Source organism: Cynara cardunculus (assembly GCF_001531365.2).
Source record: "Cynara cardunculus var. scolymus isolate 2C chromosome LG 1, CcrdV1, whole genome shotgun sequence".
NCBI classification, from domain to species: Eukaryota; Viridiplantae; Streptophyta; class Magnoliopsida; order Asterales; family Asteraceae; genus Cynara; species Cynara cardunculus.
The window spans coordinates 43825868-43834446 of NC_037528.1; positions in this window are offsets into that span (position 1 = coordinate 43825868).

The window sequence follows — 8579 nt, forward strand, 5'->3', positions numbered from 1 at the left end:
AATCATACTAGTTGCATATCATTTATTTGCAATACTCACTCATTAATGCAAATCTCATCGTGACATTCAACATACATCTCATGCAAGTGACAACATAAATCACATATGCATCATCGTCATTTATCACATTATACACATACTTGAATATCATATTGATAATATCAAGTCATCATAATCTTTCTCATCCACATCATATTTCATATCATGCATATACTTAAATATCATGCACATTAAATAATCAAGTTATCATCATATGCATATAAACACATCATGCAAATATCATGGATCAAATACTTTTGTAATAATCATGTATATATCCCATAAAAATCGCATAATGTACTCACCTTGAAGTGTTAACGTTCAGTAGGCTTTTCTCTTACAAGCGGCAACCTATATGATGATTATACCATGATATCTCATTAACATCTAAATTTCTCCAAAAAGTCAACAAAAGTCGACTATTGTCATTCTGTCCCAACCTAAAGTCAAACTTCGTATGCGAGCATCTTAGTATACCTCAAACAACTCTAATTGACCTATTATTAACAACCACAAAGGTCAAACGAACCAAAAGTCAACCCTTRGTCAACTTAGTCAACTCCAAGGAGACCAAAGCCTCTGTGGCGACCAGAGCCTCTGGTTGTATTGACCAGAGCCTCTGTGGCGACCAGGGCCTCTRTGGCGACCAGAGCCTCTGGTTGAAATGACCAGAGCCTCTGTGACGACCAGAGCCTCTGGTTGTAATGACCAGGGCCTCTGTGACGACCATACTTAGAGAATAATTCAACATCATACCAGAGCCCCTCTGGTCTCTCTCCCAGAGCCTCTGTGGTCCTACACAGACTCGAAAGCTAAGGTTTGAGACATAAGGCTACTAAGGTCCTACAGAGGACCTAACACRAAGTTAACCAAATAAGGASYATGGGCGATGGTTGAGTGTTTTACCTCTAAATGCAGACTTCGGATGGGGACTTGGAGCTCYGATTTCTCTCCCGATACTTGATGAAATCTTAAGAAGTTTKAATGCAAACTGTAGAGCAAAGTGAATTCTATTTATATGCTGAGGTTTTTGTCGTAATAGTTGAATAATCGGACCAATGGGGAGCTWYAAAGGAGAGGTCGGTATCATATCTCTGAATTGYAGATATTGCAAAAYARGTCSTCCTGTTGGACTTGTTAGTCTCCGACCCGACAGAGGTCACTTTCATACCTCTGCGTCGCAGGTCTGGAGCKTAAGTACAAAACAAACACCCCTGCATTTGCAGGTCTGGTGCAAATTTTACAGAACAGGTCCTTCTGATTTGGACCTGTTTACCTTTGACTCAACCCCTTTAACTTTCGAAATTTACAAYCTTTACCCTTGACCCGACATTTTCTTCCACTTAAGGTCCGAACATTAAACTTATTTTGAGATTTTGATTACTACCTCCTCAACTAAAAAATATAAATATTTTATCACCTCAAACGAATTTAATAAATTGAGCATTATCTATATAAAGACCTGTACGATATACATACATACATATATATATATATATATAAATTTTGGGTTTTACAGTGATATTCTTCAAGTTTTATGTGATGATCTTCTCTTCGGATATTACTTGTTTTAATTCCTTGCTTATTCTTTGTTGAACGATGAGTTGGTTTATCGTTTAAAGCTTGGCGATGAGCCCGTTTATCGACCAAAGTGTTGGCCGATAAACCATCTCATCGCTCAAAGCTTTCAGTGATAACCTTGTTCGCCGTACAAGGCTTTGTCCAATGAAGCCTTGTTATCGGACAAAGCTTCATCCGGTGATGAATTTGTATCGTCATGAATCCGTGTGACTTCGCGCCATTTCATTTTTTTTTACCTTATATAAAGGGTGTCTAATTTCCATTCTTATTTTTTACTTTACACTCTCATTTCTACTCCAGTTCTTCATCGCTTACATTCTTCAAACTTATTCATCGAACGAATCTTTGAACACTCATCGACAGTTTGATTCATCGACCATTCCTTCTTCATCTTTGGATTCTTGGACTATTGTATTGACAATCTTTGAACAAATCTTCATATTGTTCTTATAAAGGTTTGTAATGGATTGTAAATAATAATATGATTCTGATCTTAAACTTTAAATCTAATATGTTAATGAACTTGAACAATAACAATTTTTTGAAACCCTAAACCTTTGACCGATAACATTTAAAAGGGTTAAAACCAATTTGAGTGTTCTTGATTTCTTGACCGGTGAGATACTGTTTTGAGAGATGAAACATACTTTTCATCGGTGAGGTGATGTTTTTGTAAACTGGTGAAAGTTTGAGATTTTGTTTGACCGATGAGTTTTATTTTTGTGTTGACTAGAGAGATGATTTTCTTTAGAGTTGTCCGGCGAGTTTAAACTTTGTTATCCGGAGAGGAATTTTTTTTTTAAGTGTTAGATATTTTTTTGTTGGTACTGTTTTTTACATACAAATTTTTTTGTAGTTGATTTTATATTTATTTTGTGTTAGAATTTTCTTTTTGTTTTGTGTTATTTTTTTTTTTGTAAGTGTTTTAGTGTTTAAAAAAATTTGGTATTTTTTGTTTAATGTTAGTTTTTTTTTTTTTGTTGAGTGTAAAAAGTCAAAGTGAATTTCTGAAACTTTGTGAGGCTATTAAAATGTTTCGGTTCTCGAGTCATTTTTTGTATTATTTTGGAATTTGAGTTTATTATGGGTCTAATCTGTTTATCATTTACAGGTTAAAAAATGACGACTGCAGAGCATCAACACTCAATTCATGAGTCTGATGATGAAAACACAATCACCTTCATTAGATTCGAACCACCTTCGTACTCCCAGTCCCAGTCTGCAAACCAAAGTGACCTAGATGAAGTCATTTTTCCAAAATCCCTTTACCTAGACTTAAAACCAAACAATCACCACCTTAACTTTGATATGTCTTTTGAATACCCAATCATACTTCAAATCTTAAAAGGCCACCCAATTACCTATGTACTCTCTGTTACGACTGATGTCACCTTCAACGGTTTTGGCATACCTTATCATACATTAAAGAAGGAAATCAATATTTCTTTCAAGGACACGTAGATAATTTCATGAGTCGCCTTACTCTGGAAAGATTGTGGAAGATACTTAATCTGTCAAAGCCTAACTCTGCTCCTGGTTCACTTGAATTTGAGGAATTTGTATATGATGAAGAACTCTTCTGCAACATCAAGAGGCTCGGATATTCTGGAGCTCTCACCAATCCATCGCAGTTTCAAAGAAAATTTCTACCATATATGTGGCATCTATTATTTTCAATATTAAAAATATGTCTCACATCCAAAACTACCGGCGTAGACACCTGCAGTAGTTCCTTCTTGAAATTCTTCCACGGAATAGTGTTCAACCGACACTATGACTATACAATGGTGATTTGGAATGAGCTGGCAGAGTTAGTGCACGCTAAAAAGTTCGCCTTGAAAGCAAGAAAATTCATTCCATTCCAACGGTTTCTTCAACTGATAATAAGAGCGATGATGAGATCTAACAAGGCCATTCCTTCTAGGCTGGACAGAACTTTTGGTCCGGACTATAAGATGCAATCCTTACAGCCACATACCAAAGTTGAAGATATGCATTCGATCATGAACATACCTGATGAACTTCTAGCCTATATCGATCAGAGTTCTCATCTTGTGATAGAATATAGAAGAGTGATAAATCCTATAGTTCTGCCAGAACCGGAAGAATTTACCCCGGGATCACCCCATGCCTCAGATGTGCTTTGTGAGGGTCTAGAAATATATGAGAGAGTTCATGTACAAGGGGTACCTGAACAGGGTTGTGTGTTGAGGCAAAATGATAATAAGAGGGATTTGGCGCGGGGAGACTCTGATCAGGCTCAATATTCTGGTAACAGTACTTCTTCTGCTTCTGCAAGCTTGGAAGATAATAAAACTGACTCGGTTGTTCATCCAGGAAACAATGATAATGATGATGATCAAAACTTAGACGGGGCTGAATTTTCTAATCTTCAAGACATTCCATCTATGGAATTTGAATTCGATGAAGAAATTCCTGATTTCGGTGAACTTGATCATTTATTGGAAGATATAAGGACAGATGAGGGAGATCAAGTAGAAAATTCTGAAGTTTGTCTGACAGGGAAACAGAAAAAGATGGTGAGAGTGTGCGAGGAACAGAAAAGAAATATCAGTTCCTACATTAACCTATACACGTAGTCGGGTTCCCGCATTTGTTGTTGGCATTCATTCGTTGAATGTCAGCATTGAAGAAGACATGGCCCGCACAGCTATGCAATTGCACACCTCTCCTTGCCACTCTAACACCTCTCAACGGGTGTTAGTTTCATATTCTCATGGGGATGAAGCACGTCTATTTGTTCCTCACTTGGAGGAACAAGATATTGAAACAAGTAGACACATGCCCTAGTCTATGACTTCATTTGTGTACACATCGAGTCTAGTGTCGATACACGCTTTAGGTATACAGGAGTCAGAAGCATCTGTTGCTCATCCGTTATTCTTCGTGAACAAGCCTGAACGACCAAGGTAAAGTCATTTGACTATCTACGAGGACAAGTCAGAAGTCCTACCAATGTTAATGACATTCCAGCAGTGAACGTAGGCACAATAGTTTATTCAACTGTTATTACAACTGGTAATCTATGTGATCCGGGTGTTAGTTTGCTTGAATTTGTGTCAAGGGAATTTATGAACAACGCCTTAAAGGCTATTCAGGATACTTTGATGGCAGAAATTAATGGATTGAAAATATTATTGAAGGGTAAGCAACTGGCTGAAGAAGAAAGTCGTGCACCATCACCATCACGTGCACCGCAAACTCAAGCAGAACCAAACTATTCGGTGGATGATTTGAAGTCCATGTTATATGCCAAGATGATATCTGAAGCAAACATGGACTCGACGGATGCATATTTAGTCGACATTCTCAGACAATCTTTGGAAGATTCCCATACCGTTAGAACATCAGAGTTTTCCAACTTTCAAAGCATTGTAGTTTCCAGTTTGTCAAATATTGGTTTTACAATAGCTACCTCTACCCAATCCATTGCTAACTTACAAAATTCTAATGATGTGTTGTCTGAATGAGTATCAACTTTAGAGAATACTTGTCGAGCTCAAGCCACTTCTCTCAAAAGAAGGCATGATGGTCAGGACGATCCTGATCACCATGAGGGGGAGAAGAAGAAACAGAAAATGGCTGAGTCCTCGAGGGGTAAGGTAGTGATGCTTTCTGAAAGTGAGGATTCTGAAGACCTTAATGATCAAAGTCTTGTTCAAAATGGTGAAAGTGAAAGGACTACAAGCTTGAAAATGGTAGTAGCTACAGACCTAGAGATCGAACCAATGGTTGAAAAGTCGACGATCTCCACAGTAGAAACAAGGATGCTACTGGGTCTGTCAGCAAATGTTGGATTTAATGAAGCGTTTTCTAAAGAAATTGGTGGATTTCAAGATTACAGTGTTGAAACTGACGTTGGAGATGAGGATTCTGATGAATTACTTTTTGACTTTGAAGCTAATATAGATGAAAATGAATCCAGTTTTCCATTTCAGTCCGAACTTAAGGCAGAATCTGAACCAGTCTTTTCAGACCCACCAAACATTCATGATACATCTTCTATTCCTCAGACTTCAAATGTTCAATCTTCAAGGAAGTATATACCATTTTCTGTAAGAATAAAGACTCCAGGGTTGGACAGAGCGAGAATCAGAGAACCATTTCTTGAAGACCTGTATCCAGATATTTTTGTACGTCATCGAAAAACTTTGAGTTCATATAAATTCTTGGGTATTCACAAGGAAACTCGCGAATATCGTAAAGAATATAAGTACTTCCTCAAGGCTAAATGTCAATTCATCCATTTTGTACGGACTAAACACCGGATTGTCTCAATCAAGAATGTGGAGGCCAGAAAACTTGTGAAAGTTTGGTATCTGATATTCTATGTTACAAGGCAAGATGGAAATGTTTGGTATTTTAGTGAAGCTGATTTCCCCAACCTATATTTAGAAGACTTGGAGCATCTATATCATGAGATCAGAAACCAAACTGTCAGATTAGAAGGAGGCATAAAAGGTATTAATGCCATTAAAAGATTTCTTAGATGTCAAAGCAAGCTTTCTTCTATAATTGATGTGCAAATGGAATATGAAAGCAATCAGAAGAATGTCAATTTAAAGGTGCCAAATCAAGATTTAGAAGACATCGATGACTATCCTCTATTTATGATTCTAGAAGATCCAGAGTTCGGGGTGATCTATGAGAACTCCGAGAAAGATAAAAGGTTCATGAGATTCAGTGAACTAAACAAGTATTGTGATGGGACCATTAAGATAGTGAGGAAGGAACTTGAAAGTAGAAAGGTTCAAGATGATAAAGCTACATGACCTGACAAGTTAAATCTGAGAGAAAGGTTCCTGCTCATCAGTATTCTGGAGTTATTTGATGAGAAGATACAATACAGGAATGCAATCAGAAAGTTTGAGACACATTTGGGCTTTTGAAGATCAAGATTTTCAATGTCTCGGGCTTGAATCCGAAGGGAGAGAATGTTGGGTTCAAGTCATTGTGTTTAATGTTGTATTCAAGCTTAAGTTTCTCTATTGTATTTGTCATGTATTTTGTTCAAGTATAAATAGGCTTTCCTTGTTTTGTAATCAGTAGCTAAGCAAGATTGTAATCAGATTTACTTTGTAATCAATCGGCACCTTGAAGATCAATACAACAAGCATTTGAAACTCTCTATGTTCTATCATTCTGCTACTGCCATTGTTCTTGATTTCATATTTTATTGATTAATCTTTCTAGGAATAACATATGGGAGGCGAAATCTTACACGAAGCAAGTTTATCAAGCTAGATACATGAAGCCACTAAATCTTGTTAATCCTCCAACGGCATGGAAATATCCCACAGAATATATGACCATGAAACCACCACTCATGGATAAAAGACAAGGAAATTGACAAGGTACTCATGAACGCATTTCTTCACAAGGAGAGGTCATTTATGAGAAAATATGTAGTAGATGCAACTACAAAGGACATGATATTAATGATATTCCCAATACATTAATAGCCAATGAGATGTTGAGAGCAGCTGTGAGGGCGTCTAGTAGCTGTAAAAAAACCAACTACAAATAACTTTGATTTAAATAAACCTATTTAGATAAATATTTTCATTTGTATTTTTGTTTATCAATGATTATACTAATATTACAAAAATGAAGACTTACTTTCACATTCATTAAATCGACATCAACATAAACATTAACGCAAAATAAAACAGTCATAAATTTTTTTGAGGTGAAAACCTTCACCATTACAGCATAGGAATTAATGCAAAGTACATCAAGATATAAAAAATACTCGTAGATGTAGAGATTTACATTTATCCACCCAACGGCGACCAATGGTGGTCAACAGCGGTAAATAGGGATCAACAACGATGAATGACGGTGGAGACAGCGATCCAGGTCGATGATGGGTATTTGTGTTGTATTTTTTGATTGTTTATCTGATTGTAAATATATATATATATATATATATGTATATATATATATATATATATTGAAAAAAGATTAAAAAGTTTGTTTAGAGAAAGATAAGAGGGGTCAAAAGTAGGTTTTATGGGGAAGGAGGAAAATAGAAAAGGTATATGGGGAATGATCAAAAGAGGAGAGAAGCATGTGGAGGCGGATGGCGGACCCATTTGCGTCCCACGGAATGGAACACCTTTTTCCAGTGTGAAACCATTGTACACATCACCATAATCAATATCTTTTTGGTCTCATCAATGTGTTTTTTTTAGGTTGTTGGGGCTCACGTATATTTTTTGTAGGTTCTTTCCCATTTTGTGAATTAAAAGTAGAAAGGGATGGTTATTTTTGAAAAAAAAATGTATTTTGAAATTATTTCTATTATGTTTTTTTAACAAAAGGCTATTATAAACTCATGTAGTTATTTCTTTTTCAATTTTATGTTTTAGATTAATTTAAAAAATATAATATTTTATATTTTGTAAATTCCTAATTTAAATTAACATACAATGTTATTAACATATTTATGGAAGGCAATTTTTCAAAATTTTGGAATAGAGTAATAGTTTTTATATATTTCTCTAGAGGCAGAACATAAAATATAAAATAACTATCATCATATAAAATAATCAATAATTATAGTTACAAAATAAAGTATAAAATATTAAAAAAAATATCAAATTCAATTTTAACAATTTTCAATCAGGGCTCTAGTGCTACATAATTGTTAGAGCTGCTCTAACAGCTACATTAAAATATAGATTTTGGAGATTTAGGGTATATTTTTGATTCAATAGCTATGCTATAACATACTAGAAGCGTATCCGCACAATGCAGCGAGATACATTGTGATTTTAATATTTCATTTCATTTTTTTATCTCAGTCGATATTATAATATGGCTTTATGTGATTTTGAGAAAGCAATGATGTTTTTATTTTTGAATAAAATATATGTTTGAAGATATCATAAAAATTTGACAAAAATATATCGATATTAATATCAAATTAACTATTT